Below are 11404 nucleotides of genomic sequence, written 5' to 3'. Positions count from 1 at the left end.
GAGATGCTTGATTTCTCCTTCTAAACCATCAATACGCTTCATATCCTCCTTTATTCGTTCCACTTCCTTAGCAAGGAACTCAATTCGGTGATCAAAATTCTTTATAGCGAATCTTGATTACTTATTTTGTTTAAATAGCTTGCTAGCAAGTGTCTCGAGGGAGGTTCTAAGGTCAGTCTCAAGTTTGCTTCGCTCATCAATTTTCCATCTTACTACCTCGACTTCCTCCTCTCTGTTTTCCTCTCCATCCTTACTACTTCCTCATTCCTTCTTCTTCAACTCGTTAACTTCATTTTTTACTTCAACGCTCACTTCTCTTCTCTCGAGCTTTCTTCTAGCGACATGTTTTATAACCATGTGTAATAACCCCAGTTTTTATAATTAGTTGTATACATTTGTATAAACACACAACCTTTAAGGAAAAATAGTGAATGCTTAGAAGCATTACAAATTAGATTGTCATCATTCCTATCCACAACAGAAGTACTGAATTTTGGGGACGAAATTCTCATTAAGGGGGGTAGATTGTAACACCCTGTACTTTTCAGTACTCGAGTTTTATCATGTAACATAACTTATTATAAATTCAAACCTAACTTCTTCGAACGTTACGTTCATTCTAGTCAAAATCCGACTACTAAATGAAATCCCCACCTATAGATCAAGCGATCCATCTGTTATTACTCAAAAAGGACCATCACGTCATTAGAGAAACCTATTTTAGGATTTCAATCACTTTGATGAATGAATCAGACTGTCCATCTTGAATTTTAAGACTCGGATCAACAGACCCATTGATTATCTAGCTTTCGAAACTCCCATAGATGATACATCACTTAACCACTATGATTAGACCACTTGATCACTAAACTTACCGATGATTTTCACCTAAGCTAGGCTGAGAATCATAGGAATCAACAATGATCACATTTAGAATTGATTTGATTGTCATATATTCATAAATCATAAAATAACTTTGTGTTTAGAAAGTGTGGCCCACCTGAGCCTTAGATCTGCCTGATCTTTAGTCAAGGGCCTTGCTTAGGAACCTTAAGGTGGAATGGATGGTGTGGATTGTACGCAAACATCACATATGGGTCCCACCTAGTAGTGTGAGTGCACGAAAGAAATGTGCACCCATTGCTTGCTAGACCAAGAACCTCGATCAAAGTGGGTTTGACCAACGCTGCCCGAAGAGGAAGGATTCCTTCCTCCTTTTTCCCACTCGGTCGGACTTAAAACAGTCACCGTCCTTGTATTTGGTTTGTGACCCACCATCAGGACCCGATTGGATGATCGGAACCATCCATCGAGTGTGGCCCTCACTTCCAGACAAAACCTCAACAGAATCATCCACCATTTCCCACATACGAGTGCATGATGTCGGATGCAAATAGGCAAGCATGCGAGTGAAAGTGTGCTTCCTACCCCTCCAAAACTAAGCCCTCATCACCAATGCGGGCCACCTTGAGCTGATCCAAACCGTTCATTTGGTAGAGCATCCCCATCTGACCAAAACCACGCTGTCTATACAAACCCATGCACACGTGCACGCGCACAATGATAGGTGCAAGTAGGCTACGCACAGTTGGGAATTTTTGAAAATGGAAATCTTATTTCGTTTGTTGCTAGCTGTTGCGATCCACGTGCTCTCTCTTCTTTTCATCCCAACCCTTTAATGTAGCTCAATCTTAGCACTTCAGACTAGGGCTTCCTCAGGTATTGTTTGAGGTTTTCCCTCCGACACTGTTGTTGAAACCAAACCATTAGGAAACATTAATAACCATTCACATGGTGGGTCTCACAGTGATCCTAGGACAAATCTAAACCGTTCATGTGTTACTGATCATAACATTAGCCGCACGGTGATGAGTCGCCATTAACGGGTGGGTCATCTCCTCCGTCTGTTTGAAGAACCCATCACCTGATAATGGGGCCCATTTGAGGATCTGAGTTGTTCGTTAGCTGGGCCAAGGTTCCAGAAACTTGCTCCTGGTGTCAGACCATGCAAGCTCTTTAAAGCATCTCAATTCGGATCAACAAAATCTCACCATATTAAGTCTGGGATTGAAACTGGCTTAGCATAGCTAAGCCAGTGCTAAGTTATAGTCGGGATTTCAAGGATGAGATTAACGTGGCTTATAAAACCCAATTTTTAGGGGCTCTATTTCCATGCGCCATTTTTTCTTCTTCTTTCTTCTTATCGTTGGCTCGCTTATACACTTAGATCAACCCAATTGAGTTTTCGGGCAAAGTTGCTAGCTGTTGTAGCAGAAGAAAAGGAGAGAGGAAGCAGAAGAAGAGAAGACAAAAAAGAAAGAGTGAGGGAGAGAGAGGGAGTCAGGGGGAGCAACAACTGAGTCGTGCGATCGAGCCAACTCATCGGGGCTACTATGTCGTATTGAGTCAAGTTGACCCAATTTGAGCTGTGCATCTAGTATGGGTTCTTCTAGGGATAGTGAGAGGGAGAAAGAAGAGAGAAAAGAGAGGAAAACAGATGGGAGAAAGAAGACACGGGAGAGAGGAAGTAGTGGGTGATGCACCACCTCGAGTCGGGGCGAGTTCAGGACGAATCAAGCCTTGCACTCCTTCGAGTCATGCTGAGTCAGGGACGTGCTTGAGTGTAGATGTTGCTGGTTGGGCAGAGAGAAGTAAGTAAAAAGAAAGGGGGGAGAAAGGGGAGGAGTGAGAGAGAGAGAAGGGAGAGTCGTGCCGCGGCAACTTCGCCCGACCTAGTTGTGGGCTGGGTCGAAATGTTGGGCACGTTTGGATGAGCCCTGTCTGATTCAGTAGTTGCTAGACTTCCAGCAAAAAAAAGAAAGAAAGAGAGAAGAAAGTAGAGAAGAGGAAGAAAGAGAGAGACCAAGTGGTTCACTGCACCAACTCGACTCGACTCGACTCACCCGAGTCACAGGATGGGGTTGGTGTGTTTGAGCTGGGTCAGGATCAATTTGGCGGCCATTGTTGTACCTTTTACAGCGAAAAGGAAGATGAAGAAAGAGAGGGAGAGAGAAAGAGAGTCATCGGTCAGTTGACTCAAGATCGAGTTAACTCACTGGATATTGAGTTGGGCTGCACTTAACTACTGCTGAGGTATAAACTCTCTACCCTCTTGTGTTGTAATTTAGATCAGATTATTTAATTAGACGTTATCACTATGAAGCTTGTATTTCTCAAAACCCTAACCTTAAGTTAGAGTGCGGGTCAATGTCCATTAGATAACATAGTCAAGACCCTAATGTTGATCCTAACCATATATAGTTTTTAAAGCTTTGAGCTAACTGTGCAATTTACAATTCATGGTAGGATACGATTTTGAGGGCATGCGCTCCCTATTAACATCAATTAACAATTCAACTCGTAAGGTGATGATTTCTTCCCCTTGAGCTTTCCACTTTCCTATTAGTAATTTTTTTTTGGGTTAGCTTGTTAGTACACACCCATGTCAGTCTTTCTTATTAGTTTAAGTGATAGTTTCTGTTGATAATTGATATCTCTATTACTTGTGCTAATGGTTGAATTTGACTTCTAACTTATATGCTCAATATTTATCTTGTACAAACATATGTATATTGCACTTATATACCTTCTCATGCTTGTGGATTACTTGTGGATTGCTTATGGAACTTAAACTGGTACATCTATCATGGGAAACCCCACTTATAAATGTACATCTAGACTTGGGATGTAACTTGATTGATTGTGACTATAATGGGCTCCCGACCTAGCAGTCATTTTACCTAAGTTTGTTGTAGACTTATCATCTTATGGATCCTTGTGCCCTCTGTGGCTTGATACGTTATTTGCCCTTTTGTGGCTTTGATATGATATATGCCCTTTGCGGCTTTGATATGATACTTGCCCTATGTGGCTTTGAGTTGATATTTGCCCCATGTGGCTTCCATCTGATATATTGCCCTAAGTGGCTTGATGGATTGTTTTTGTATATCTATTCGATGGTAAGATCTACTTGTTGTGTTATGATTGGCCACTAGTCTAGGAGGTTACCATTAAACATCCTAATGTCGGAGTCTCATGAGCCGGGATAGTGGTATGAGACCTATGCCCGAGCTGTCGGCCTACTCTGGGTATTGAACTCCCCGTAGTGACCTTTGAGCTTTCTTAAATTAGCTGGTTGTAATCGAAATAATAAAGGTTTGGTTAATCATGCATTCATAGCATACGAGCGATGATAGGTGGCTAATTCTGGATGTTGTAGCATGTGCCCTTAAGCCTTAGTGTGGTATTGTTTCACTAGCTCCGAGACCATCGACTATCAACCTAGGTACGTGATATACGATGACTTGGTCACTATGCTTATACGTGATGTACGCATGTGATATGCTTTGCTGGTGACTGGCCATATGCATCGATGACAAGCCTAAGTCCGAATGGATGAGCATCCCCAGGTCGATGTGCATTCACGCATCCATGCATTTAAACAAGATTGGATCATGTATTGTTTTAAATGTCTTATTCTTTAAAACTATGCTTGACTAATGGGGCGGTGTGCAATCTTGAGAAAAATTTACACTGAGCTGACCACTCATTCATCGAATATATAACTGTATAGGTAGTGCAGGTGGTTTAAATAATATCCATGTCCAGATCGATGAAGAGCAGAGTACAATTATTAGGGATGCAAGATTGTATTTGCCAAGAGAAGCTGCACAATCTTGCGGTTCAAGTTTATATGCATTTTATTATTTCTCATGTGTTAAATTGTCTAATTCTTGTATTTGTTATCATAGAGACATTGGTTTGTATAAGTCATTTGGGTAGCCACTCATATATTTTCAATGTAAATGTAGATTATTATTTTTTTATGTTTGATTTGTCCATCTTCTGCTAAACTACTAACTCTGAAAGAAAAAGAAAAGAAAAAATACTCGAATTTGACTATCTTTAAAGGTTAACACTTGGGTTTTTTGAGGAGTCATATACTCGGGTTCTGAGAACTCGGGGTGTTACACCATGTCCGCAACCAATCTCTCTGTCATGGCTGCAGCCCGCAAAGCCTTGTCCATCCTATACATGTCATCGGTTACACTCTTAACAACCTCAGTCTCTGCTTCTTCGATCGTTGGTTGAAGCTCTAGAGCAAGCACTACCTGCAAGAGTAAAAGTGATTTATTAATTATACACATAATGCATTATTAAATTATACTAATAATTGAATCACTCTTACTAACACAGCCTTGAAGATGACCGAGATTGAGGGATATCGGCCTATCCTAAAAGGATCCCAATTGAATATTCGAGGAATCCTTGTAGGTAGTCTTCTAGACGCCCACCCCTGTCACTAGTGAGCATAGGGAATTACTTGTATGCCCATATCTGTTTAAAATCCATTATCATGCATTACATATCAGTTAACATGTATGAAGCAAAAATTTGAACACAAACTATGACTGAGGACAAGAATAACTTACTTGTAACGCATATGTGCATCCATAAATGTTGTATGATTTGGGGTAGTGACCATTCTCGCGAACACTGCCAATTGCAGTGTTAACCCCATCCATCAAGTACTCGTACCCCACGTTGCCCCAGGGGTAATTATTAAAATAATCCAAGTTATCAACCATGTCAATAAACTTATCAACACAATGATTCTTTTGTAGAGATCCGACTATTAGATTCTCCATGCAAATTATTAGTGTCAGCTTCACCGCATTTGTATATCATTTTTTTCCAGCGAGTGACAAATAGGCTTCTTTCAATTCATCCCTACTCACACTACCTGCTTTCAGGTAGCTCTCCCTAATTCATTTTCCTAACTTTACTCCTTTGCTCTTCTCATCTTCATCATCAATTACCCTAACTGGTCCAAACCTAAGACCCATTATTAGTGCAGAGTCAAGCTTAGTAAACTTTATCATGGTGCCCTGAACATCGTATGTCAGGTCACTAATATGCCTCTACATTAGTGCATGATCTGATAATGTGACTTCCACCCAGTCAGCAGAAAGTCATGTAAAAATCCAAAACAACTTTTCTTAAACAATTCCTTTCTGCTAGGATTCTTGTCCAAATCTTCTATCATGTACTCCTTCAAAAAACTGATGGAACACTTCATAGAGACTTGTGCCTTCTCGAAGTCTAAGCATGTAGTCATCCTTGGCTGGTTTCGACCTGCATTCCAATAAGGTTCCAGATTATTAACTAATAAGAGTAACAGATGGTCTTGCAGTTATAGGAGGAGTTGAAATTTACTAAGGGTCGTAGTTGTATTACATAGTGGATCATGGTTGTAAGCCATAAAGGGTCATGGTTGATAGCAGATAGACATGGATCGTGGTTGACAGACACAATGGATCGTGGTTGTCATCCACATTGGGTCGTGGTTGACAATCACGATCCATATAACATGTGAGCGATGGTCCATTGTGCCTATCAACCACGATCCACTGGGCATGTCAACCACGGACATAACTATGATCCAATGTACACAATAAGTTTGTCATGTTATATGGGTCGTGGTTACTAGCAGACATAGAAGGGTCGTGGTTCTCTTGCATGTGAACCATGATCCGTTCTACATGTGAACCATGATCCACATTTGGTCGTGGTTGACAACCATGATCCTTTGTACATGTGAACCACGATCCGTTGTACATGTGAACCACGATCCACATTGGGTCGTGGTTGACAACCACGATTCATTGTACATGTGAACCACAGTCCATTGTGCCTATTAACCACAATCCACTCGGCATGTCAACCATGACCCAATGTACATAATGGGTCGTAGTTCACTTTCACATTGGGTCATGGTTGTCATCCACATCGGGTCGTGGTTGATAACCACAATCCACTGTGGATGATAACCACGATCCATTTTGCCTATTAACCACGACCCATTGTTCATGTAAACCACGACCCTTCTCAACAAGCGGTCGACCATGACCATTTTTGTATATTTGTCATCCATGACCCATTGGGTTTAAGTTTACATTAACAATGGGACGATGTTGATTGGTAAGATAGGAATAAATGAGGGTCGTGGTTAAGAACCACGACCCATTGTTCATGTAAGTGGACTAAGGTTGGAGGTTAGCAACCACAACCCATTGTTCATGTGGTTCGACATTGGCATACACTAAGGCATGGACTGAGAGTGGAGTTTGGTATACATGAGGTCTTGTCCACATACGTTATTTTTCTATTTCTATGGAAAGATGTCGGAGCTAGATTAAAGAAGTGATAAACACGCTGAGTGGCGGTGGAGGGTCCCAGAGAAGAAGATTCAAAGGAAGGAAGTGGCAAGGGTCCTAGAGAAGAAGCTTCAAATGTCAGTGGAAGAGTCGGTGTTCAGTATGGGGCCAAACGGTCGTTTTCCTTATGTACATTCCTCTGTACGACATCTCTAAGTCCCATTGAATTCCATTTTGTTTAATCCGCTTTGTCCATTTTCTTAGTAAATTTAAGGAAGTCAAATGTCCAAAGAATGATCAAAATATTCAAATATGATGGACCACAACAGTTTAAAATAGTATGTACTGTATAAGCAAAGCATTTGTCCTTTTTCCTCAATGTGGGCCACTGATAGCTCGATACGGTGTCAAGATTACACATTTGTAGGGAAATCATCATCCTTGAATAATACTAACGGATTGGATCAGATTTATGATGGGCCTAGAGACCAGAATAAGAGGATCGACACTTGGTTTTAGGCATTAGGAATCGTGAGTGAATCTATCCGCCTTCTCTCGCCATTTTTTCTGTACCTACGAGCGATTAATTGAAATGGCACAAAGTAAGATCTGTGGGGCCCAAAGTGATGTGTATATGTCATCTAACCTATTCATCATGTGTAATATATGTATATAAAGGGATATCATAAATATCATGTTTATCAGAAAGGTGTATGGCCCACTTAGTTTTCAACGCTTTATCACTATTTATTATGGTGTGGTCCACTTTTTTGTAAGTAACATTCATATTTTTGGATAAAGATTATGATGAACTTGTACAACTTATGAACCATGTAGATTGAAAACTTACATCACAGTTGTCCCACAACTGGGATATAGCCAAAGCCATATGAGACAGACAAGCAACCACCACAAGGCTTCCTGCGCCGACCTCTCTTCTTCATCATTACCTCTTTTTACCTGTAAAGGACTTTTTTGTCCAAAAAAATGATAACCACGACCCATATAACATGACAACCACAACCCATATAACATGACATCCACGACTCATAACAACTGACAACCACGACCCATGTAACATGACAACCACGACCCATATAACATGACAACCATGACCCATAACAATTGACAACCACGACCTATGCAACATGACAACTACGACCCATAGAACATGAGAACCACAATGCATCAGTGTGGGCCCAACGAGTTGGGCCATGCACGCGGCCCTGAAAAGCACGATCCATATAACATGACAACCACGACCCATAACAACTGGCAACCACGACCCATGTAACATGCAACCATGACCCATATAAAATGACAACTACAACCCATAATAACTGACAACCCCGATCATCAGTGTGGGGCCCAACGAGTTGGGCCTTACACATGGCTCTGAAAAGCACAATCCATATAACATGACAACCACGACCCCTAACAACTGACAACCATGACCCATGTAACATGACAAGCATGACCTATATAACATTGTAAGTGCTATGTTGTAATTCTAGCACCCGGTATTGTCAAATTTTGTTGTGCTAAACCACTTAGAGTCTGTAACTTGTTTTGATAAGATGGATAAATCACCTTCACGCATTTCAAGTCATCTTCGTCATCGTTAACTCTTCTATAACTTCAAGTTGAAGAACACTGTCAAAGATCGCACACAAGCTCAAGTACAAGAATAGCAATTTAAAGCTCAAAGTTAAAATTCAAGATCACTACCTTAAGTCTCAAGAACACAAGCTCTAGCTCATGCTCAAGTTCAAGACTACAAGGCCAAGCTTCACGTACTTCATGATAATCAAATTTACTGAAGTGATCGATGTTTCGATGTTTTAAACTCACATTTAAGGGATGATGACCTTAGATTGACCATAGGTTAGGTCATATTGATTGCATATTGAATTTGGGTCATTATATAAGTTTATAGGTTTTTCTTCGACCAGTCCTAGCCTTTGTTCGACTAGTCCAAACATTGGCTCGACCAGTCCAGGGATTTTCTCGACCAGTTCAAGTTTTGTTGAAGATTTTTTGGATTTTCTGTTGGACGCTCGACCAGTCGTGCACACTTCTCGACTAGTCGAGTGAACAGTCTCGACCAGTTGAACAGTGCTCGACTCAAACTCCAACGACTTAATTTTTATTCACTTGACCAGTCGAGCAGGCCACTCAACTAGTCGAGTAACGAGTTTATCTAATCGTGCCAGAAATTTTAAAAATTGGTTGGTACTTCGACTAGTCGAACTGACCCTTAGACCAGTCGAGGGAACATAATTTTTACCTATAAATAAAGGACGAATTTCAAAAATTTTCATTCATTCCAAGCCTAATTAAGCCATCACTCTGAGAGATAAGTTCATGCAATTGTGAAGCTATTACTTATTCATTTTAGATTCTTTTTATAGCTTTTTGTATTTGATTTTGTGATCTCTTTATTCAACTCTATTGTATTGAAAAGGGGATTTGTGATTTACCCTTTTGAGATTAAAATCAAATCAAGCTAGCCCTAGGTTCATTTAATTTAAAAATCATTTAGACTTAGAACCCTTTCATTTGTGAGGTTGGAAATTGAACATCTTCGTCTACATTGAATTGGTTCTATCGGGCTACATCGGAATCTTCAGATAAGTATATCTATTTTCTGTATTTTTTTTAGTTTGTGAGATTCAGCCAGGAAAATCTCATCTTTTGGTTTTGTCTGAGATCAGCTGAAAAATCTCAGAGTGTGGGGTTTTTGTAATTGTGCAAGCCCATCTGAAAAACACAATTGTGAAGGTTTTAAGGTGAACCTTGGAAAACCTTATTCTATAGTGAAAGCTAATATCCCATGGGTGTGGATTTTGGGAGTGGAGTAGTTGTGTGGCTATTTTTGAACAGTTGGTGTACACACACGAACCACTATAATTCTTGGAGTTTGGATGATGATGATGGTGCATGTGATGTGATGAATGTTGTAATTTATTTTATGCACTTGTGGTGAATGTTGTAATTTACTTTATGCACTTGTGGTGAATTTTTTAATAACTTAATTTATTTCCTTTGCCTCTTTTGGTTTGAGTTTTTGATACTTACCTACGTTCTAGTAAGGTTGTCCTACCATAAGCCTTTAGTATTTGGTGTTAGGTTGTCCTTAGAACCAAATTTGTTTCAACCTCTTAAGACTAGTGCATTTGAGGTTGTAATTTTCTTATATTATCTTATTATTTATTTGTGCTATCTGCCTTTACTTTCCGCATTTATTTTTTATTTTGGCATAGTCCTATTAACCCCCCCTCTAGGACTTAGAGCTCGGCCTTTTCAAGTGGTATTAAAGCCTTATAACTCATTCATTTAGATTCATTTCCTGAGCTAAGTGATATCGAGCTTTTAATATGTTAAATTTTGATAGCCTCTCTATTACTAGGACTCCACCTTTTGATGGCTCCAATTATGCTTGTTGGAAAGCCAGGATGAGGATCTTTTTTAGGTCCATTGATGAGAGCGTGTGGCAAGCCACAGTGACTACATGGAACCCACCTACGTCTTAAGTTCTAGACACTGATGGAATTAAAACTGTAAGAGAAACGCTTTATTATACATGGACCACTCTTCAAAAAAATGAGAGTAGTGCCAATGCCAAAGCGTTAAATACAATCACTTGCACACTATTACCAGATGAATTCAAAAGAATTATATCTTGTGATACTGCAAAGCAAGCTTGGGATATCTTAGAAATGACACACGAGGGTATGACTATCGTCAAAAAGTCAAAGCTTCAAATCCTCACCACTAGGTTTGAGGAAATACGTATGGAAGAAAGTGAAACATTCATGGACTTCTATACTAGATTGAATGACATAGTCAACTCAATGTGGGGTCTTGGAGATAACATCCCAGAAAGTAAAGTTTGTCCAAAGATACTGCGCTCACTGCTTGAAAGGTTCAATTCTAAGGTGACAGACATTCAGGAACTTCGTGACATGGATAATATGAGGGTTGAAGAGCTTATTGGTTCTTTACAAACCTACGAGTTGAATCTCAAGGCTCCTAAAGGTAAGTCTATAGCTGTTAAGTCATCTAAATGTATTTCTCAAGATAATACTAGTAATTCTGATTGTGAAAATTCAGAGGATGATATGACACTATTAGCCAAGATGTTTTATAAAATTTTCAAAAGAAAAAAGAGATTTGATTTTCAAAAACCATCTGAGAAGAAAAAAGGTAGATCTTAAAATTAGAAATCACTTAAAGACAGCCAATGC

The sequence above is a fragment of the Magnolia sinica genome, chromosome 8, assembly GCF_029962835.1.
Source record: "Magnolia sinica isolate HGM2019 chromosome 8, MsV1, whole genome shotgun sequence".
In the NCBI taxonomy this organism is placed as follows: Eukaryota; Viridiplantae; Streptophyta; class Magnoliopsida; order Magnoliales; family Magnoliaceae; genus Magnolia; species Magnolia sinica.
This window is presented reverse-complemented; position numbering follows the sequence as displayed.